Source organism: Chiloscyllium plagiosum, chromosome 10 (genome assembly GCF_004010195.1).
Source record: "Chiloscyllium plagiosum isolate BGI_BamShark_2017 chromosome 10, ASM401019v2, whole genome shotgun sequence".
Classification (NCBI taxonomy): domain Eukaryota; kingdom Metazoa; phylum Chordata; class Chondrichthyes; order Orectolobiformes; family Hemiscylliidae; genus Chiloscyllium; species Chiloscyllium plagiosum.
Genome location: NC_057719.1, coordinates 5,181,748 through 5,206,170, shown reverse-complemented (window position 1 = coordinate 5,206,170; position 24,423 = coordinate 5,181,748). Strand labels below are relative to the sequence as shown.

The 24,423-nt window shown below is 43.5% G+C and overlaps 1 protein-coding gene across 2 annotated transcripts in view; it reads right to left on the bottom strand.

The window, feature by feature from the left end:
- Positions 1-21,157, bottom strand: part of LOC122553348 (ovarian cancer G-protein coupled receptor 1-like) — a 28,254-nt gene extending 7,097 nt beyond the window's left edge. The window contains exon 1 of one of the 2 annotated variants that reach the window (XM_043696931.1): positions 20,859-21,157. The gene's annotated coding sequence lies outside the window, so the exon portion shown is untranslated. Of the gene's footprint in view, positions 1-20,319; positions 20,662-20,858 lie in introns of those variants that run through there. The other variant, XM_043696933.1, reaches the window with a different exon arrangement.
- Positions 21,158-24,423: the final 3,266 nt, after the last annotated feature.

Sequence of the window (24,423 nt, the reverse complement as noted above, 5' to 3'; positions counted from 1 at the left end):
TTCTTCACTATCCTATCTACCTGCGACTCCACTTTCAAGGAGCTATGAACCTGCATTCCAAGGTCTCTTTGTTCAGCAACACTCCCTCGGACCTTACCATTAAGTGTATAAGTCCTGCTAAGATTTGATTTCCCAAAATGCAGCACCTCACATTTATCTGAATTAAACTCCATCTGCCACTTCTCAGCCCATTGGCGCATCTGGTCCAGATCCTGTTGTAATCTAAGGTAACCATCTTCACTGTCCACTACACCTTCAATTTTGGTGTCATCTACAAACTTACTAACTGTACCTCTTATGCTCAGATCCAAATTATTTATGTAAATGACAAAAAATAGAGGACCCAGCACCGATCCTTGTGGCACTCCACTGGTCACAGGCCTCCAGTCTGAAAAACAACCCTCCACCGTCACCCTCTGTCTTCTACCTTTGAGCCAGTTCTGTATACAAATGGCTAGTTCTCCCTGTATTCCATGAGATCTAACCTTGCTAATCAGTCTCAGTGTTCTAGGGTATACCTGATCAGGTCCTGGGAATTTATCCACTTTTATGTGTTTCAAGACAACCAACACCACCTCCTCTGTAATATGGACATTTTGCAAGATGTCGTCATCTATTTCCCTACAGTCTATATCTTCCATATCCTTTTCCACAGTAAATACTGATGCAAAATACTCATTTAGTATCTCCCCCATTTTCTGCGGCTCCACAAAAAGGCCGCCTTGCTGATCTTTGAGGGGCCCTATTCTCGCCCTAGTTACCCTTTTGTCCTTAATGTATTTGTAAAAACTCTTTGGATTCTCCTTAATTCTATTTGCCATCGCTATCTCATGTCCCCTTTTTGCCCTCTTGATTTCCCTCTTAAGTATACTCCTACTTCCTTTATACTCTAAGGATTCACTCAATCTATCCTGTCTATACCTTCCTTTTTCTTAACCGAACCCTCAATTTCTTTGTATCCAGCATTCCCTATATCTACCAGCCTTTACTTTCACCCTGACAGGAATACACTTTCCCTGGATTCTCGTTATCTCATTTCTGAAGGCCATTTTCCCTTTACCTGCGAACATCTGCCCCCAATCAGCTTTTCGAAGTTCTTGCCTAATACCGTCAAACTTGGCCTTTCTCCAATTTAGAACTTCAACTTTTAGATCTAGTCTATCCTTTTCCATCACTATTTTAAACCTAATGGAATTATGGTCGCTGGCCCCAAAGTGCTCCCCCACTGACACCTCAGTCACCTGCCCGGCCTTATTTCCCAGAGTAGGTCAAGTTTTGCACCTTGGCTGAAAATGTGTTGCTGGAAAAGTGCAGCAGGTCAGGCAGCATCCAGGGAACAGGAGAATCGACGTTTCGGGCATAAGCCCTTCTTCAGGAATTCTCCTGTTCCCTGGATGCTGCCTGACCTGCTGCGCTTTTCCAGCAACACATTTTCAGCTCTGATCTCCAGCATCTGCAGACCTCACTTTCTCCTCAAAGTTTTGCACCTTCTCTAGTAGGTACATCCACATACTGAATCTGAAAATTGTCTTGTACACACTTAACAAATTCTTCTCCATCTAAAACCTTAACACTATGGCAGTCCCAGTCTATGTTTGGAAGGTTAAAATCCCCTACTGTAACAACTCTATTATTCTTACAGATAGCTGAGATCTCCTTACAAGTTTGTTTCTCAATTTCCCTCTGACTATAAGGGGGTCTATAATACAATCCAAATAAGGTGATTGTCCCTTTCTTATTTCTCAGTTCCACCCAAGTAACTTCCCTGGATGTATATCTGGGAATATCCTCCCTCAGCACAGTTGTAATGCTATCCCTTATCAAAAACGTCACTCCCCCTCCTCCCTTGCCTCCCTTTCTATCCTTCCTGTAGCATTTGTATCCTGGAACATTAAGCTGTCAGTCCTGCCCGTCTCTGAGACATGTTTCTGTAATTGCTATGATATCCCAGTCCCATGTTCCTAACCATGTTCTGAGTTCATCTCAAGATTGAGATCAGTAATCAGCTTTTATCTCACATTGCTTGATGATAGTTGGACAACCATTAAATTAACAGAATGATTACTCTCCCCACACGAACAAAGCATAAACAAATCTGTGACAAAGGTCTTGCTTTTCCGTCATGCCCTTTGAGACTACAGTGAGCCCTGATGCAACTCAGGACCAATGAAGTAGGTTTGAACATTACTGCAAGGTTGGAGACACAGTGAAGTTTCACACAACAAGCCCCCACAAGCAGCAATGAAACCGCCACCAGATGTCGATACATATTTGCCAAGAATTCCCCTTTTTTCCTACCATGAAATCTTTATACCCCGTAGGACAGATGGAAAACTTATTTATCATCCCATTCAGTTTTCAGATGACATGCGACTTAATTATCTGAGCCTGTTCCAGAGAAGCATTCAAGTCCTCATGCCCTTATTGCACCCTTATCAGGTCAACGTTTCTTGCATTGTTTCACAAAAATTGCTTTGTGGAAAAAGACACATTTCGATGAAGTTTTTCATCTTGTGTGATCAGGACAGTGGTAAGATGTACCGACGTAAAGAAGGAGGAACATTTTCGATATTTTTAATCAACTTGTTCAGACATGTTATAACACACGTCTGGAGCAGGTGGAAATTGAATCAAGGCCTCCTCGTCCAGAGGTAGGGACACTACCACTGCACCATAGGAGTTATCGGAACCTATAGCACAGAAAAAAGCCCTTCAGCCCATCATAGTCACGTCAGACAAAACCATCCATCTGACAATCCCAATCCCATTTTGTAGCATTTAGCCCATCACAAGTGCTCATCAAAATGTTATGACAGCCCTCTGCCATCAATTTCTATCTGAAATATTTGATGGTGAAAGGCTTTTGCCTGATGGACCAGTGATTAGATTAGATTACCTACAGCATGGAAACAGGCCCTTCAGCCCAACAAGTCCACACCAACCCTCTGCAGAGTAACCCCCTAGACCCATTCCTCTACATTTACCCTAAACACTATGGACAATTCACCTGGCCTGCACATTGTGCGAGGAAACACACGCAGACACGTGGAGAATGTGCAAAACTCCACACAGACAGTCGCCCGAGGTGGGAATCAAACCTGGGTCCCTGGCGCTGTGAGGCAGCAGTGCTAACCACTGAGCCACCATGCCACCCTAACTAAGCCACTGTGCATGATCACATTTAATGGCTGTTATTCCTTTTACATGGGTATTTTTGTAATTGGTCTAATGAATGCAAGATGAAAAGATTGAACAAAATGTTTATTTCTCAGCAATACTCAGGTCCTGCACCAAACAATTAAAAATTATTGAAGGGTATGTTTGTTGTTGATCTTTTGATCACAGGGACAAATGATTGTTAAGTGTGATTGTGTGTACTGACTGGTTGCTCACTTTCAAACTTAACAATCAAATTTAACAATCATTTGCCTCTGTGATCAAAACATCAACAATAAACATACTGTTCAATAATTTTTAATCGTTTGGTGCAGGACCTGAGTATTGCTGAGAAATAAACATTTTGTTCGCTGCATTCTACCGGAATTAGAGATTTAATCTCCTGGACCCTGCCTCCAGCCAGAGGCAAGGTAAGAAATCACAGGATGTGGCAAAATAAAAGTGGTATTTTCATTTTCTTTGAACACTTTATTTATCGCTTGTAAAATTAGAATCATAGAACTGTATAGCATGCAAACAGACTCTTCAGTCCAAATTAAGGCCGACCAAATGTCCTATACTGATCTAGTCCCATTTGCCAGCACTTGATCCATATCCCTCTAAACGCTTCCTATTCATATACACATCCGGATGCCTTTTAAGCGTTATAATTGTACCAGCCTCCACCACTTCCCCTGGCAGCTCATTCCATATACGCACCACCCTCTACTTGAAAACGTTTACCCTTTTAAATCTTTCCATTCTTACATTAAACCTATCCCCTCTAGTTTTGGACACTCCCACTCCATGAAAAAGACCTTGGCTATTCACCCTATCTATGCCCCTCATGAGTTTATAAACCTCTATAAGGTCACCCCTAGGCCTCCAATGCTCCAGGGAAAACTGCCCCAGCCTATTCAATCTCTCCCTATAGCTCTAACCCTCCAACCCTGGCAACATCTTTGTAAATCTTTCTAAACTCTTTCAAGTCTCACAATATCATTCCTGTAGCAGGGAGACCAGAATTGAACGCAGTATTCCAGAATTAGCCTAACCGATATCTTGTACAGCTACAACATGAACTCCCAACTCCTACAATCTATGCACTGACCAGTAAAGGTAAGCATACCAAACACCTTCTGCACTACCCTGTCCACCTGTGACTCTACTTTCAAGGAACTAAACATACACTCCAAGGTTTCTTTGTTCAGCAACACCCCTCAGAAACCTACCATTTATTGTCTAAGTCCTGCTCTGATTTGCTTTTCCAAAATGCAGCACTTCACATTTATCTAAATTAAATTTGATCTGCCACTCCTCAGCCCACCAGCCCATCTGAACAAGATCCCAATGTACTCTGAGGTAACCTTTGCTGTCGACTACCCCTCCAATTTTGGTGTCATCTGCAAACTTACTAACCATATCTCCAATTCTTCACATCCAAATCATTTATATAAATGAAGAAAAGTAATGGACCCAGCACCGATCCGTATGGCACACCACTGGTCACAGGCCTCCAGTCTGAAAGGTAACCCTCCACTGCCACCCTCTGTCTTCTACTTTCAAGCCAGTTCTGCGCCCAAATGGCTAGTTGTCCTTGTGTTCCATGTAATCTAATCTTGCTAAACAGACTCCTATGGGGAACCTTGCCAAATGCCTTACTGAAGTCCTTGGAGATCACGTCCACTGCTCTGCCCTCATCAATCCTCTTCGTTATTTCTTCAAAAAACTCAAACAAGTTAATGGCACACAATTTCCGACTGAGGGAAAAGAAACTAATGGTTTCACTAACCATCAGGATTTATCCAGCTGGATAATAGAGAGCCTGAACAATTGACCATGGAAAGCAGAAGAGCTGGAGAATAGACCAGTGATGGGAAGCTGGCGTTAGTGCAGCTCAAAGTGTGAAGGCATGTGATGAAAGTTCCTGGAGCATCCAGAGTTGAGAAGCCAATGGGTGGGTGAGATCTTGGTCTGGATTATTGGGGGATTTTAAACATTCACTGGAGCTGTGGTGGATGTAAGCCCTCTCTTCAATTTCAAAACCATGGTCAGAATGAGCTAGTGTGGGCCCCTGCAGACTTTCAAAGGTGAATTAGGCCAGAGGTGAAAGCCGGGTGTAATAACAGCTTAAAAAAAAATCCTGGTTAAAGTGATCTCCTGGACTAGCTTTCAACACAAAAGGAAGTCAGTAAAGAATTATATAATTCCTTGACCTTTTATTCATCTTGATCTTTAGTCCAAGCCTCTGTCTCTCCCAAGAAACTCTGGGATTGCTGATAGTTGGGGTTGTTTGGCATTGATGGGGGGTAGTCTTCAGCTTTCTAAGTCCTCCTCAAACTGTGTGGCTTTCTCCACTCATTTAAAATGTTTCAAAAATCAATCCTGTTTTTCTAAGCACTTGATCACTTGTGCTACTGTTCCCTTGTGTCAATTATTATTCAGTGAGTAGCACGCTTATCTCGTGAGTCACAAGTCACAAGGTACTGGTTTCAGGTCCCACCCCAAGGACTGAATGCTAGCTCCACGTGCAGGGAGTGCCGCATTGCCAGAGATGCTGTCCTTAGGACAAAAGATTATCCACCTACTCAGGTGGATCTAGAAAATCCCATTGCACATATCCAAGAAAAGCTGTCCCAACCAACGTTTCAATATTTCAATTGACATCTCAAAGAAACAGATTATCTGGTCATTATCATATTACCGTTTACAGGATTTTCCTGTGCATCTTAAATTACAACCATGACTACACATTTTAAAAAAAGGTGCTTCAATGGCATTACAATACTTTCAAACGTCTCGTGCTTGTGAAACTTGTTAAACAGATGGTTTCTTTCTTTGGGGCCTGGTGCAGAGATTTTTACTGCATTGACAGTTGTATACAAATCCAAATTGTTGTTATAGATAGGACTTCAGTTTAAAGGTTGATCCAAATGAGTGCACCTCAGTCTTAGTACTCGGTTCACGTGGTTTATTCCACTTGATCCTTCCCAAACAGGAGCCCATGTCCTAAACAAACTAATCAGCTTCTAGCTGCCTTTCTTAACTGTATACACAGGGCAATGGTCCAGTATAGATTTATACTCTGTTCATCTTACAGCAAAGAAGCCTAAGAAGAGATTTGATAGAAGTATTTAGACTTATGAAGGAATTAGACAAAGTAAATAAAAGATACTGTTTCCAATGGCTGAAAGTTGACAAACCCTAGGCTACAAACTTATGACGATCATAGCAAAAACTAGAGGGGACATGAGGATAAATATTATCACACAATACATGGTCAGGATTCTCAATGCACTGTCCATTAGGGTAATGGATATAGACTCAACAGTAAAGTTCAAAAAGGAACTGCATAAGATATTTTGAGAAAAATATAATCACGGGGAAAGAGATGGAATGTAGGACTGATTCCCCCATCATAATAGTCAGCACAGACTTCATAGGCTGAATGGTTTCCTTCTGTATGTACATCCTGTGATTCAAGAAGCTGTGCTGTGTACATTCCGGTTCTATCCAGGACAGTGGAGTGTCTTATTTAAGTTTTAGTGAAGTTTTCCTTTAGTTTGATTCCTTGCCTGTACCGTCCTTTAGAAAACTGTCCCCACATGTAGATGCTACAGACAATCTAAAAGATTAGAGTGGTGCTGGAAAAGTACAGCAGGTCAGGCAGCATCCAAGGAGCAGGAAAACTGACGTACGGCAGGAACCCTTCACCAGGAACAGACAATGTCAGCTGTGGAATGACATCTGGTAAGATAGCGGTGGAGGAGGGCGTCCCAATGCTCCTCCACTTTTCTTTTTGCTTTTTTTCTCTCTCTTCTCTTGTTTATTTTCTTTCTATTAAGAGTTCAGTTGCAGCGATGGCATTGCCAGTGGAGAGTAGGTCCAGCAGCCCAGACTCCTGGTGTGCAGCTGTGGAGGTGAGTTTGGGTTCCCGGTGGGGTCTGCGTCCGGCGCAGGTTCACAGAGACAGATGTGAATTCGGACCTTGTATGAGACCCTGCAGGCGAAAGTGAGGACTGCAGATACTGGAGATCAGAGTCAAGATTAGAGTGGTGCTGGAAAAGCACAGCAGATCAGGCAGCATCCGAGGAGCAGGAAAATCGACGTTTCAGGCAAAAGCCCTTCATCAGGAATGATGAGACCCTGCAGCACCAGCAGCTTCTGCATCAGCAAGGTGGGCCCATGGGGACTCACGGCGAGGGTGGGAGATGAGTTTGAACTAATGTGGTACCCGGTGGCATTGTCAAGGTCCATCAATGACTCGCGGTGCGAGGATGTCCTTGGAGATGGGATAGCGCTGAAGAGCGATGACGTTTGGTCCAGCAGTGGTGGCATGGTGAAGGGAACACATGGCTGTCCACTAGTCCCATGGCCTACGATGGAGCACTTAACAAGAAGGACTGTGATTTCTTCGTTTTTCTGTCTTAATATTCTATGTTTAGATAATTTTTTCTATGTTTTAAGATGCCATCAGAGAGTAGTAACACTCTGCAATGCTTTTCACTGTATTTTGTAACAAACTGCACATTACAATAAATAAATCAATGTGGAATGTCTACCAGATGGCTTTTTGGAGCAGCTTGTGGTGGAGCTTACCAGGGAACAGGCAATACTGGATCTACTGTTGTGCAAGGAGGCAGACTTGATAAGGGAGCTTAAGGTGAAGGAACTTAAAGTGGTCATAATATGATTGAATTTACTCTGCAATCTGAGGAGAAGATAGAATAAGAGCTAACTTATGAGGAAAGGCTGAGACATTTGAGGCTGTTTTCGTTAGACAGAAGAAGGTTAAGAGGTGATTTAATAGAAACATACAAGATGATCAGAGGATTAGATAGGGTGGATAGTGAGAACCTTTTTCCTCAGATGGTGATGGCTAGCATGAGGGGACATAGTTTTAAGTTGAGGGGTGATAGATTTAGGACAGATGTCAGAGGTAGGTTCTTTACTCAGAGAGTAGTAGAGGCGTGGAATGGCCTGCCTGCAACAGTAGTAGACTTGTCAACTTTAAGCTGAAAATGTGTTGCTGGAAAAGCGCAGCAGGTCAGGCAGCATCCAGGGAACAGGAGAATCGACGTTTCGGGCATAAGCCCTTCTTCAGGAATCCTGAAGAAGGGCTTATGCCCGAAACGTCGATTCTCCTGTTCCCTGGATGCTGCCTGACCTGCTGCGCTTTTCCAGCAACACATTTTCAGCTCTGATCTCCAGCATCTGCAGTCCTCACTTTCTCCTTTCTTGTCAACTTTAAGGGCATTTAAATGGTCATTGGATAAACATATGGATCGTAATGGAATAGTGTAGGTTAGATGGGCTTCAGATTGGTTTCACAGGTCGGCGCAACATCAAGGGCTGAAGGGCCTGTACTGCACTGTAATGTTCTATGTTCTAAGTTCTAAAATAGAGTGTAGGTGTGTGGCATCACCTACAGGTGGTGCTGCTGGCTCCAGAGAGAGAGAGAGAGAGAACACCGTGTTGTGGGATATTGTCCATCTTGGGTGGTGCATTATCCAGAGGCTACAGAGTGTTCTCATTGACCAGTACCAACAACACCCAGCTTCCTTAACCATCCCAGCCCACCAATGCAATTCTTGCCAAGTGAAGTTCTCAAGACTACAGTGCAGGATGGAGGTCACAGTTTAATCCAAAGGTTAAAATGATGTCCCATCTATAACAAGAACCTCATTTATAGTACCTTTAACATTATAAACTTCAGTCAAGACGCTTCACCAGGAGAATTTTAATCAGATAAAAATCAACACCTGGTCCCTGTAAAAAGACATTCATTTATATAGTAATTTCCACAAACATCAGATATGTCAAAGCACTTTCCAGTCACGGAAGCCCTTTGTTTTTTAAAGTGCACTCACCAGTGAAACTCAGAGAATTGCCCACAATTGTGTTAATGTTTCTGACTTTCTAATGTTCCTCAAATGTACTCACTGCCTGCTGTGCGACTATTTGATTATTCCATACCTGAGCACCTTTACCATCTCATCTAGAGCTAATCCATGAATCCGCATGGGAAGCCCAGCAAGATATTTGACTTCTGGCATCTGAGTCCGATCCTGATCATGCCAGACTTCACAAGAAGGTTCACTGAGTAATCAATGACAGACAGAAAGGGGGGTATGAGGAGCAAGAGAGAACATGGAGCCAAGATGGAAGATAAGCAGGAAGGGTCACCCAGCCTACTCCTAGTCTCATTGCACATGATTAATCCTCCTCCATAACATAAGAGCAGATTGAGCACAAGTTAATTGGGAATAGTCAGCATGCCTTTGTCTGAGGGAGACCGTGTCTCAAAAATATGGTTTTCTTTTGAGCAGGTTTTTGGGTGTACAGATTAAATTAGCTCAGTTCATATGGTCCATATGGACTTCAGTTAGGCTTTTGACAAGGGTTACACGGGATACTATTCATGAATGTAAAATCACTTGAGGTCCAGGGCAAATTTGCAAATTGAATCCAAAATTGGCAGGAAGTAGAAGAAGATGGTCAAAGAGTTAGTAACTGCAATTCAAACTATTTTCGTAACTAACACCAATCACAAGCCTTTGTCTAGTGACATATCACAGAGTTTGGTGCTGAGCCCCTTGCTGTTTGCTGTGTATATGTAGAACATTTTATCAGTTGGTGTACAGATGATACTAAAATAGGTAGTGTGGTAAAGCAAGGCAGAAAGCCTTAGACTACTGATCGGTTGGTCAGATGGTTTGAACAGTGACAAATTGAATTTAGTCCTAAAAAATGAGGTGATGCATTTTGGAAGGATTAACAAGCAAAATGGAGGACACATTATAAAACATAAGACATTGAGCAGAAATTAGGCCATTTGCTCCATTGAGTCTGCCCCACCATTCGAAATGGCTGATAAACTTTTCATCCCCATTTTCCTGGTTTCTCCCCATAATCTTTGATCCCCTTGGCAATCAAGAACCTATCTACCTCTTTTTAAATATACTCAATGACCTGGACTTCACAGCCTTCTGTGGTAATGAATTCCATAGACTCACCACTCTCTGGCTAAAGAGGTTTCTCCTTATCTCCATTTTAAAACATCTTCCTTTTATTCTAAGGCTGTGCCCTCAGGTCCTCATCTCTCCTGCCAATGGAAACATCTTCCCAATGTCTGCTCTGTCCAGGCTGTTCAGTATTCTGTAAGTCTCAATTAGATCTCCCTTCATCCTTCTAAACTCCATCAAGTATAGTCCCAAAGTCCTCAAACATTCCTCATACATTAAGATTTTAATTCCTGGGATCACTCTCATGAATCTCCTCTGGACCTGCTCCAGGGCCAGTACATCCTTCCTGAGGTATGGGGCCCAAAATTGCTCACAATACTCTAAATGTGGTCTGTCCAGAGCCTTATAAAGCCTCAGAAGTACATCCCTGTTTTTATATTCTAGTCTTCTTGAGATGAATGACACCATTGTACATGCCTTCCTAAATACTGACTCAACCTGCAAGTTTACCTTAGAAAAAACTAGCCTAGGACTCATAAGTCCCTTTGCACTTCAGACTTATGAATTTTCTCCCCATTTAGAAAATAGCCTATGCCTCTATTCTTCCTCCTAAAATGCATGACCTCACAATTTCCCAAGTTGTATTCTTTGCCCACTCTCCTAACCTGTCCAAATCCTTCTGCAGCCTCCCCATCTCCTCAATACTACCTGCCCTTCCACCTATCTTTGTATTATCTGTAAACTTAGCCAGAATGCCCTCAGTTCCTTAATCTAGATTGTTAAATGTACAAAGTGAAAAGTTGTGGTCCCAACACTGACCCTTGTGGGACACCACTTGTCACCAGCTGCCACCCTGAGGAGGACCATTTTATCTCCACTCCATTCTTTCTGCCAGACAGCCAAGCTTCTATCCATGCTAACACCTTGCCTCTGATACCATGGGCCCTTACTTTACTCAGCAGCCTCCTGTGTGGCATCTTATCAAAGGCTTTCTAGAAGTTAAGTTAGATAATATCCATTCGTTCTCCTTGGTTTAAGCTACTTGTTACCTCCTCAAAGAATTGTAGAAGATTTGTCAGGCATGACCTCCCCTTGATGAAACTATGATGACTTTACTATTTTACCATGCACTTCCAAGTATTCAGAAATCTCATCCTTTACAATGGACTCCAAATCTTACCAACAACTTGAGGTCAGGCTAATCAGCCTGTAATTTCCGGTCTTTTGCCTTCTTAAACAGGGGGATGATATTAGTGATTTTCCTGTCCTCTGGGACCCTCTCTGACTCTAGTGATATCTGAAAGGTCACTACTGAAGTCTCCACTATTTTTTCAGCTATCTCCTTCAGTGTTCTACCAGGTGATTTATCCACTTTCAGACCTTTAAGTTTTTCTGGCACTTTCTCTTTGTTGATGGCTGCCGTACTCATCTCTGCCCTCGACTGTCTTGAAATTTTGGGATATTCCTTGTGTCTTCCATCGTGAATATAGAACATAGAACAGTACAGCACAGTACAGGTCCTTTGGCCCTCAATGTTGCGCCACCCTGTGAAACCAATCTGAAGCCTATCTAACCTACACTATTTTATTCTCGCCTATATGTTCATCCAATGACCATTTAAATGCCCTTAATGTTGACGAGTCTACTACTGTTGCAGGCAGTACATTCTATGCCCCTACTATTCTGAGTAAAGAAACTACCTCTGACATCTGTCCTATAATAATCATCCCTCAATTTAAAGCCATGTCCACCTTATGCGAGCCATCACCATCTCAGAAAAAAGCTCTCACTTTCCACTCTATTTAATCCTCTGATGATCTTGTATATCTCTATTAAGTCACCTCTCAACCTTCTTCTCTCTAGCAAAAACAGCCTCAAGTCCATCAGCCTTTCATCATAAAACTTTCCATCCATTCCAGGCAACACCCTAGTAAATCTCCTTTGGGCTTTCCAATGTTTCCACATCCTTCCTATAATGCGGCAACCAGAACTTCAAGTGTGGCCGCACCAGAGTTTTATACAGCTGCAGCATGACCTCGTGGCTCTGAAACTCAATCCTTCTACCAATAAAAGTTAACACACTGTTTGCCTTCTTAACAACCCTCTCAACCTGGTGGCAACTTTCAAGGATCTATGCACATGGACACTGAGATCTCCCTGCTCATCGACTCAACCTAGAATCTTACCATTAGCCCAGTACTCTGCATTCCTGTTACTCCTTATGAAGTGAATCATCTCACACTTTTCCGCATTAAACACCATTTGCCACCTCTCAGCCCAGCTCTGCAGCTTATCTATGTCTCTCTGTAACCTGCAACATCCTTCGGCACTCCACAAATCTACCAACCTTATTATCATCCGTAAATTTACTAACCCATCTTTCTACGCCCTCATCCAGGACATTTATAAAAATGACAAACAGCAGTGGCCCCAAAACAGATCCTTGCTGTACACCACTAGTAACTGAATTCCAGGATGAATATTTCCCAACAACCACCACCCTTTATCTTCGTTCACCCTCTCGCCAATTTCTGATCCAAACCACTAAACCACCCTCAATCCCATGTATCCATATTTTGTGCAATAGCCTACTGTGGGGAACCTTATCAAACACTTTACTCAAATCCATATACACCACATCAACTGCTTTGCCCTCATCCACCTGTTGGTCACCTTCTCAAAGAAGTCTTTTCAAAAGACATGACCTACCCTTCACAAAACCATGTTGACTATCTCTATTCAAATTATTCCTTTCCAGATTATTATAAATTCTATCTGTTATAACCTTTTTCAACAATTTACCCACAACCAAAGTAATGCTCACAGGTCTATAATTACCAGGGTTGTCTCTACCTCCCTTCTTAAACAAGGGGACAACATTTGCTATCCTCCAGTCTTCTGGCACTATTCCTGCAGACAATCACAACATAAAGATCAAAGCCAAAGGTTCTGCGATCTCCTCCCTAGCTTCCCAGAGTATCCTAGGAAAACTCCCGTAAGGCCCAGGGGATTTATCTTTTTTCACACTTTCCAGAATTGCTAACACTTCCTCCTCATGAACCTCAATCCCGTTTAGTCTAATAACCTGTATCTCAGTATTCTCCTTGACAACATTGTCACTTTCCAGTGTGAATACTGACGAAAAATATTCATTTAGTGCCTCTCCTATCTCCTCGGACCCCACACACAAATTCCCACTACTGACCTTGACTGGCCGTAATCTTACTCTAGTCATTCTTTTATTTCTGACATACCTATAGAAAATTTTAAAGTTTTCCTATCTGCTAACAACCTCTCATGTCCCTTCCTGGCTCTTCTTAGCTCTCTCTTTAGGTCCTTCCTGGCTAACTTGTAACTCCCCTAACTGAGCCTTCACATTTCATCTTTACATAAGCCTCCTTCTTCCTCTTGACCAGAGATTCAATTTCTTTAGTAAACCACGGCTCCCTCACTTGATCATTTCATCCCTGCCTTACAGGTAAATACTTATCAAGAACATGCAGTAGCTGTTCCTTGAACATGCTCCACATTTCAATTGTACCCATCCCCTGCAGTTTCTTTCCCCATCCTATGACGTATTGCTAACGCATTAAATGGTAAGACTCTAGGAAGTACAGAGGACCGGAGAGATGTTGGTATGCATGTCCATAGAGCCTTGAAGGCAGCAGGATGGGTGGATAAGGTGGTTTAGAAGACATATAGGATTCTTGCCTTTATTCATCAAGGAACTGAATACATGAGCAAGGTTGTAATGATGGAGCTTAGATATAATGGTGATTAGGCCACAGGAGGAACAGTGTATGCTGTTCTAGTTGCTACACAATAGGGAGGATGTGATTGCACTAGAGACGGTGTAGAAATGATTCACTAGGATGCTGCCCATGGTAGAACAATTCAGTTAGGAAGCGAGACTAGGTAGGCTTAGGTTGTTTGCCTTAGAGCAGAGAAGGCTGAGGGGGGACCTGATTGACAAAGTTCTGACGGCATACACAGGGTAAATAGAAAGAAACTTTTCCCCTTAGTAGAAGGTCAATAAGCAGGCATAGACTTAAGGTAAGGGACAGGAGGTAGAGAGGACTTTTAAGGAGAATATTTTCATCTGAAGGATAGTGGTGTCTGGAATTCACTGTTGGTAGAGTTAGGAATCCTCACAACACTTAAAAACTCTTTAGATGGGTACGTCAAATACCACAGCATAATGGGCCATGTGTTGGAAATGGGATTAGAGTGAAGAAGTGCTTGATGACCAGTGTAGAGATGGTGGACTGAAGGGCCTTTTCCAGTGCGGTCATACTCTATGGCTCTAAGTAAAACATCCCTAGAACCACCCTTAGTGAGTTGGAATGGTTCAGTGCAGCCTGGAGACTTCTTATATTTCTTCTGTTACAGGGCATTTTTCATCAATCTGGTCAGACATGGCATGATGTATCTCTAGGGCGGTTGGGACTTGAATGCTGACTTTCTGGCTCTGAGGTAGGGGCTCTACCACCCTCCCCATGGGATTTGGATGACACCGCAAGACCAAAAGTGATCACTCAGCCTCATGTGCCACTGAACAGAATGGTATTTCACTAGGCCATTCCAGAGGGGCAGGCAATCATATTGTTGTGGACCTGGAGTCTCAAGTATGCCAGGTAGGGAAAGCAGATATTGTCCCTTCATGGAAACAATCATTGACAGAATAATTTTATAATTACTGATTTAATGATATAATTCAGCTTAAATTCCACCATCTAGCTTAGCAGGATTTGAAGTATGTACCCACAGCGGTAACCTTTGCCTCTGGATGACTAACATAGAGGTATTAACACAATGCTGCTGCTTCCTCCATTAGCCCAGATAGAACCTGGGATTGTTGTGGTCATTGTATGGACCTGCTCAACCAATGGAGCAATATTAAGAAGCACTATGGCGCTCACCTGACACTGCGCTGTCAAGAGAATGAAGAATCCAGTTTGTACAGTGGGACTGTGTCCACCATCCTCCTCAGGAGGAAGTCTAAGCCAATCCAAATTCTGGCAATGCCTCTTGTTTTCATCCCCAGTGAGATGAAATTGATGGTACAATTCTCGGCAGTACCAGAGGGCATTGGATTAAGGTGAGGAGTAAGTGGTTTCGAGAGGATCAGAGAGTGTTTTGCTATCACCCAGTGAGAAAGATGGACTATGCGGCCTGAGACGGTAATGGGGGCAAGCACTCTCACTACATTTAAGAAGCATCTGGATGAGCACTTAAAATGCCAGGGCTAGTAGGCTATGGATTAAGTGCAGGTCAATAGGATATATGGAGTTTGGTACAAAAATAGAAATCGCTGGAAAAGTTCAGCATGGCCGGGCAGCATCTGTGGGGGGAGATCAGAGACCGAAACGTTAACTCTGATTTCTCTCCGCAGATGCTGCCAGACCTGCTGAGCTTTTCCAGCAATTTCTGTTTTTGTTTCTGATTTACAGAATCTGTAGTTCTTTTGGTTTTTATATGCAGTTTGATGTTTGTCGTTGACATAGACACAGTGGGCCAAATGGCCTGTTTCTGTGCTCTATGACTCTATCAGTATCAATTTCAGCCCAAGCCAAAAATCATTGAATGGTTTCAGGAGGAACTTTTATTGTTTTGTACAAATGAAAGAATGCATTTTTTTTGCCAGATTGTTCTAATATACGTTACTCACCCATTATGAGTCTGTGGGAGGTTAAATTACAGAGTTCTGCTGCCTACATAGGGTTGAGCAATGGATTGGTTGCCTAGTCACCTTGGTTACCCACTGAGGTGAGGGAACGTCATCTAGCAAAAGCTTAGACTTCTTAAATTTCTTCACATTTGTTCTGATTCTTTAGCCCAAAGGGAGTGTGGTTGGGTTTGGCAATGATTTACTCGAGTCTATAACAACTCTCTGGTGGTTTATTTCAGGAAAGGTGCCACCCAATGTGATACTTAACTGCTGAGGTCAGCAGCCCTGAGGTTCAATTCCCTTGTGTCATGACAAAATAAATGAGTGTTTTAATGGGGCCTCGCAGGAGGATGGAGAAGGGGGTGAGGGTGAATTATTCTTTATAAACAGTTGCATGTTGGACTCTGCCCCTCATGATGTGTTGGAGAAAATATTTTCTGTCATTGAACATTTTTTTAGGTTCTTAAGTATCTTACCATGCCAGAGGTGCTATATAAATGCAAGTACATTTTGTGTATACCTTAAACCACTAATGTATTCTCTTTGGCAAAAAAAATGGTTCATTTCGAGGTCTGTGCCCCAATAACAAAATGCCCTTACGTTATATCCCTGGACTGGGTGCCCTGCTATAGGTCACTGACTCTGGGCTGGTACGGAGTTGAACCAAATGCTGACCCTAGTCAGGAAGATAATGCCTCGGAAGGGACAAGTTCATGGCTTATGTCCTTTGGCTGCCCAGAAACCTAATTCACACCCAGTCCCATTTATCTCTCACTGCTTTCTCAGTGGCCTATGTTAACTCTTGCCCTTGCAATGCCTCTATTCATAACTCGCGTCATTTCAGATTCCCCACTGCCACCCCAATTCTGTAACCTCATCCCATTATCCAACTCCCCACACATCCACATCCCATCAAAGAAATAAAAGGATACTCTATAAAACCCTATTATTTGACGAAGCATGTTCTAATATTTCCTTCAGTGCCTTTTTTTTCACAATGCTCTTTTGAAGACTCCTGGAATAGTTCACCACATTAAAGGTGCTATATAAATGCAAGTTCTTTTGATTACAGAGCTCAGAGCTGTAATCTCATTCCATCTGGCTTCACAAAGTTAATTTTATTTTTAACTTCTCCTCTTCACCAAAAGACCATTTCCCCTCATTGCCATCTACAATTTGTTACCCCTTATTGTGAGACTCTGCCCTCTGATCTGCGATTATCCCATAGGGGAAACGACCTATCCATATCCACCCCGTCAAGCTTTCTAAAAATCTTACATGCTTTAATAAAGTCACATTGCATTATTCTAGACAAGCCAAAAAGTCATAGAGTCATCAAGTCATAGAGCATGGAAATAGACCCTTTGGCTCAATTCATCCATGCCGAACAAATTTCAAAATCTGAACTAGTCCCATTTGCCTGCATTTGACCCATTTCAAATGTCTTTTAAATGTTGTAACTGCACTCACCTCCACGACTTCCTCTGGCAGCTCATTTCATACACGCACCACCTTCTGTGTGAAAACGTTATCCTTCAGGTCCCTTTTAAATCTTTCTCCTCTGACCTTAAACCTATGCCCTCTAGGTTTGGACTCCCCTACTCAGGGGGAAAGACCTTGGCTATTCACCTGATCCATGTTCCTTATGATTTATAAACTTCTATAAGATCACCCCTCAGCCTCCAATGCTCCAGCGAAAAAACATCCCAGCCAATCCAGCCTCCCCTTATAACTCAAACTGTCCAGTCTCAGCACCATCTTTTTTGCACCTTTTCCAGTTTAATAATATTCTTTCTTTAGCAGGGTGACCACAATTGCGTGCAGTACTCCAAATGTAGCCTTACCATTGGCTTGTATAGCTGTCACATGATGTCCCAACTCCTGTACTCAATGTTCTGACCGATGAAGACAAGCATGCCAAACGCCTTCTTCACCACCCTGTCTATCTGTGATGCCACTTTCAAGGAACTGTGTTCCTGCATTCTCAGGTCTCTCTGTTCAACAGCGTTCCCTAGGGTTCTATCATTAATCGGGTAAATGTTGTCCTGGTTTGTCTTACCAAAATGCAACACCTCACATTTATCTGAATTAAACTCCATTTGCCATTCCACAGCCAATGGCCCAGTTGTAGCATTAGATAACCACCTTCATTGTCCACCATCAATGTTGGCGTCATCCACAAACTTACTAACCATGTCTCCTAAATTCTCATTCAAATAATTTATATAAATGAAAAACAACAGTGGACCCAGGACCAATTATTGCAGCACATCTCTGGTCACAGACTTCCAGTCTGAACTCTTCTACCACCACTCTCTGTCTCCTACAGTCAAGCCAATTTTGTAGCAAATGGGCTAGCTGTCCCTGAATCCCATGTGATCTAACTTTACTAACCAGCCTGCCATACATAGAACATTACAGCGCAGTACAGGCTCTTTGGCCCTCGATGTTGCGCCGACCTCTGAAACCAATCTGAAGCCCATCTAACCCACACTATTCTGTTATCATCCATATGTTTATCCAATGACCATTTAAATGTCTTAAAATTGGGGAGTCTACTACTATTGCAGGAAGGGCGTTCCAAGCACTTATTACTCTCTGAGTAAAGAAACCACCTCTGACATCTGTCCTATATCTATCACCTCTCAATTTAAAGCTAATGTCCTCTCATGCTAGCCATCACCATCTGAGGAAAAAGACTTTCACTGTCCACTCTATCTAACCGTCTGATCATCTTGTATGTCTCTATTAAGTCACCTCTCAACCTTCTCTCTATATTGTATATTGTAAATATTTGTGGCCCCAGCACTGATCCCTATTGCAGTTCACTAGTTACAGGTTGCCATCATGAAAATGCTCCACTATCCTAATTCTCTGTTTTCTATTAGTTAATCAATCCTCTATCCATGCACAGGATCTCACTATGAAGTCTAATGGGTGGCACCTTATCAAATGTCTTTTGGGAATCCAACTAACTTATTGAATTCCCTGTTTCAATTTCTGAGGTATTGTTATTCTTCCATGGTTTGCAGGCATCACTGACAAGATCAGCATTTATTGCCCATTTCTAATTGCCCTCAAACTGAGTGGCTTGCTTGGCACTGGCTGGGCCATTCACTCATGTGGCTGGTGTGTAATGTAGAGTAACACTAACAGCGCTGCCTCAATTCCCACACAACGTCCCTTCTCAACATTTCCCCTCAATCAGGCATGGTGACTCTCAGTTTAAATTAACTGCCAGCTTTCTCTCTCTGTCTGTCTCTAATAAAAGAGCGCGTCAATGGTTATTTTAAATTCCTGTTAGTCTGGAGCCAGATCAGGTAAAGAATGACAGATGTTCCTTACCAAAAGGCACTAATGAACCAGGCAGGGTTTTGAAACAATTGAAGATAGTTTTGCAGTCATCATTCAACCCAGCCTTCAATGACTGACATATTTTTTAAATAAACAAACATTCCAAATTTGAACTATATATCCCCAGCTCCTATATTACTGTTCTAGTGACATTAACCCTAGGTCACCGTTTCCACACCAATGGAGTTCACCCTTCTCAGTCGGTCCTGTGAAATCAGATCAGGGTTTCTTTATACATCGTAGTAGCAAATTACTGCAGATGCTGGAATCTGTACTGAAAACAAACCAAAATGCTGGAGGTCACAGCGGGTGCTCACAGTGTCCTGATGAAGAGACACCTCGAAACGTTAACATGCTCTCTCTCCATGGATGCTGTCTGGGCCGCTGTGATCTCAAGCATTTAAAAAAAATCTTTCCACATTGTTGGTCCCTGCTTTGCATTGGCTAAGCAAAGAGAGACTTCAATTTCTTAGTTCCTAAGTAACAGTCATGAGATGTGACCGGATCAAAGTTTCTTCTGACAGGCTTCTGTCTGTCAGCTCCTGCGACAGCACAGCACTCCCTCAGTGCAGGCCTAAGAGTTTCAGACTAGAATACGTGCGCTCTCGAGTCTGTGGAATTTCCAAGCTGATTAATGGGTAGGAGAGTGTAATTGCCCAGTGGCTGCTGACAGCTCCAGTCTGACACACGCACAGACCTGTAAAGAGTAACTGCTGGGTTGTCTCATCATCCATCCCAGCGCACTCCCTGGCCCTTAATTAAGTAAACACATCTGAAAAATGTCGAGTGAGCAAACACCCATTAATTGTCGAGTCTATTCTTGTCACAACAAAGTGAACAGTCCAAATCATTCAGTCATTATTCGATAGACAACGCTGTTTCTAAAATAAAACACTCACCTAACCTGTAAAGGTAAAACAAAACAAGCACAGAAAGTGCTGGAGAAATTCAGCAAACCTGGCAGCATCTGTGGAGGGATAGAAAGAATTAACATTTCCGGTCAAAAATAAAAGTTGTGATGGAAGGTGAAATGTTAATTCCCTTTCACTGTCCACAGGAGGAGAGCTGTTGAGCGTTTCTTGAATTTTCTGTTTGTACTTTCAGAAGTTTCTGACAGAGAGAGAGAGAGAGAGAGACCAAGACCCTGGCTTAATACAACACAACCAAAATCACAACCTGCAGCGACCCGGTATCTCTGAGGCAGCGACAATGCCGACAACAATGTGTTTCCAGGGCTGGCCGGGGCACAGCAAACCTCCAGGAGGCTCCAACAAGGCAAATCCAAGTCAGACAGGCAGCTGCAGCTGAGCCGAGAGTGAGCGGCAGCTCCGGTCAGAGTGAAACCTCATCCCTCAGGCGGAGAGAGAGAAAACAAACACTGTTTAATTCAGGCTTCAAGGAGCCTTGGGCCAATGAAAGTTTCAAACAATTCCCCTTTTATCGCTCACGCTCAACTCTCCACTTCCTGCTTACAGCTGCCCTTGGTGCAGAAAATATTGCTGTAGCCCAGTGTTGATGTTACACACCGCCCTGCCATAATCCCCAGCGCTGGCAATTGTAAATGCTTCCATCTCTGCTCTCCCCCCCCAACCCCATCTCCCTCCTCACCACCCACATCCCCACCTTCACCAGCATCACCTTCAACAAGTCCTTTACCCCCTCCCAAATTAACAAAACAGGTGAGAAAACCAGCAGGCAAAACGAAAAGAACTTACGTGCATTTCTGTATCACTGGCATTTCTGTAATTCTGAGTTCAAGCAGTTGTGTAAATATTTAAAAGAACACAAAAACAGGATGAAAGTTTTAGTCGCTAGTGCAGTAACAGAGCAGCTGTTGCTTTGTGTTTGTTTTTTTGTGAGTTCACGCCACGCCAAACATTGGAAAAAAATATTGAGAACCTGAGTGAAAGTTTGCTTCAGTCTTTGTAAACTGGCTGTTTATAAACACAGACAGCACATGTACATCCCCAGTCCCTGTGCTGAAACCACGAAGGGAGAAACGACCTGATTGAGACAGTGCCGTTTCGGCACGTCATTATATATACCGTCTAGTTCCAGGCATGTGGGTAGAAATTGCGTGTCTTAGCTGAGAACATTCTGAAGAAGGGTCACTGCGACCGGAAAGTTTAACTCCGCTTTCTCTCTCCACAGATGCTGTCAGACCTGCTGGGGTTCTGCCGCAATTCCTGTTTTGGTTTCCTCCGCAGTTGTTATGTTGTTCCAGAAGGGGCTTGTGTGGGGCAGGTAAAGTGCGCTCAGCAACAAGGGGATGTGCAGGACAGTGAACCCCAATGCATCCTCCTTCCGCTCCCCACTCCCATCAATTCTGGGAGGCCAGAGACTGAATTGATTGGGGCTCGGCTGGTCTGTGGACCTTGTGTTTTAAATATTCTTAGGGTTTGCAGAAACAATTTCACCATATTTTAAATAAAGAAAGACGTGCGTTGATGTGGCGCCGGTAGGCACCGTCGGGACTTCTCACAGCGCTTCATCAATGAGGGATTCCTGATCCTACCGCTTGAGGGTTATTTACTGTCCCTTCTGACCTTCCACTCTCTGATAAAGAACACCTCCACTCTCAGAAGATGCCAGACCTGCTGAGTTTCTCCAGCAATTCCTGTTTGCCTTTCAGACCTCGGCATCCGCAGTTCTTTGCTTTATTTATTACTGAGGAGGGGGCTTCTCTGGGAGTGGGGGTGGGAGTGGTGAGGTGAAAGTCTACTCCCTATTGCACTGTAGGAAATGTGATATGCCATGTCGGTACAGCAAGATCCCACGCAATAAGACGCAGGAGGAGGCCACTCAGCCCATTGACTATGTGCTGGTCTTTCCCACCTTCCCACCCTCCATTCCAGCCTATAGCCATTGCCTTCATCTATCTATTGCCTTCCCAGCTACCTTCCCCCCAGCCCCAGCCCCCAGCCCCTTCCCACTTATCTTTCAGGCCCCTTGCGCACCCCCATTCCTGATAAAGGATTTATGCCCAAAACTTCTACTCTCCAGCTCTGCAGATGCTGCCTGACCTGCTGTGCTTTTCCAGTGCCATACTTGAGAGAGCTTCTGACAGTGAGGCAGTCCCTCAGCACTGCCTTGTGTTTTTCTGCTGAGTCACTGGAATGTGGTTTGAAGTATTTTCCCGACAGACTCTTGGTTGGCATAACCTGACCTGAGCTGAAAATGTGTTGCTGGAAAAGCGCAGCAGGTCAGGCAGCATCCAAGGAGCAGGAGAATCGACGTTTCGGGCATGAGCTTGGCCAAATTCTACGTGTAAGGCGAAAGTGAGGACTGCAGATGCTGGAGATTAGAGTCAAGAGTGTGGTGCTGGAAAAGCACAGCAGGTCAGGCAGCATCCGAGGTCCAGAAAAATTTACGTTTCGGATGAAAGCCCTTCATCAGGAAGGGCTTTTTGATGAAGGGCTTCTGCCTGAAACGTCGATTTTCCTGCTCCTCGGATGCTGCCTGACTGCTATGCTTTTCCAACTCCACACTCTTGACCCCAAATTCTACGTGTGTCACAAATCAGTTGTCAGGATTTTCAGTAGTGCCCACCGTCCAAAATATTCTGATGAAAATATATCAAGGTGCTGATAATAGACCCTTGGAGTCATAGAGTTGTACAGCACAGAAACTAATCCTTTTCGTCCAATGTGTCCATGCTGACCAGATATCCTAATTAATCTAGTCCCATTTGCCAGCATTTGGCCCATATCCCTCTGTACCCTTCCTATTCATATACACATCCAGATGCCTTTTAAATGCTGTAATTGGACCAGCCTTCTCCACTTCCTCTGGCAACTCATTCAATACACCCACCATCCTCTGCGTGAAAAAGTTGCCCCTTATGTTCCTGTTAAATCTTTCCCCTCTCACCTTAAAGCCCCTCTAGTTTTGGGCTCTCCCACCCCAGAGAAAAGATCTTGGCTATTCACTGTATCCATGTCCCCCATGATTTTACAAACTTGTATAAGCTCACCCCTCAACCTCTGAAGTTCTAGGGAGAATAGCCCCAGCCTATTCAGTCTCTCTCTCTCTATAGGTCAAACCCTCCAACCCTGGCAACATCCTTCTAAGTCTTTTCTGAACCCTTTCAAGTTTCACAACATCCTTCCTTCATCAGTATTCCAAAAGTGCAGAATTTCTCTGATTAGAATCTCAAGTGAATGAAAGGGTAGGGGTCATTGTAGGAAAATAGACTTATGACAGAAGATCAGCCTTGACTGTTGAATGGTGAAGCAGACCTGAAGGTCTGAGAGCCCTACTCCAGCTCCTGGTTCTTATTTTTGCCGAACTCCTCCCTCCAGGAATGAGTCCGAGCCATTATGCTCCAGCTGGACTTCCAACAGTTTAGCTTTCCTGTCGGTTGTCAGACCACCTTTGTTGTTTTTAGGATTAAATGCCTTCAATTGTGACTCAAGCCCTGGAAATTTCTCTAAAGCTGTTTACTTATTGCTGTAATTATTTAAACTCTAACATGTCCTGGATCATGCAGCTAGTCCCCTGTGGAATTCACTGTTCCATGTTAGTGACCAAAACAGAAATTGTTGAGAAAACTCAGCAGGTCTGGCAGCATCTGTGGAGAGAAAGTGGCATTAATGTTTTGGGTTCAGTGACCCTTCCTCAGCACTGCTGGTAGTGACCTTGGGTATTAAGGACACCAAGGGAGATGGAGAGAGTGTGGCAAAATAGTGTTGAGCAGAAAATCAGCCATGATTTGGCAGAATGGCTGATCGATTTGGAGGGCTGAATGGCCTCCTCCTGACCCTATTGCCTGGCACCTGTCTCCCAGCAGCAAATCCACAGGTTGCAAACTTTCCACAGAGTGACGGGGAGGAACTGGGTTCCTCAGCAAAAAGGAAGAACATGCATCTACATAGCACCGCTCACAGTTTCCAAAGCGCTCTGCAACCGGTCAGGTGATCTGGTGTGGCCAAGCTATGCACAGCAAGATCCCATTTTAAAAATTTTCATTATGAAGGGCTGTTAGCCAAATTGATGAGAGTAGACTTTAACTTATAACCTTGTGACTCACGAGGCAATGAGGCACATGACCTTCCCTCATCATTAAAACTGGTGTCAGCCAGTGAAGAAAATCAACTGATGGCAAACCAACAGCCAGACTGACTGCAAGCTCAGAGTATCACACTTGGCCCATCATAACTCTGGGAGTTCTCAGATGACCTCACTCCCAGGCCTGACTGTTCCAATTACAGGATTTTATTCAATTTCCTTTTGAACATTCCTGATAAACCTGCTTCCAACACTCTTCCATGTAGTTTACAC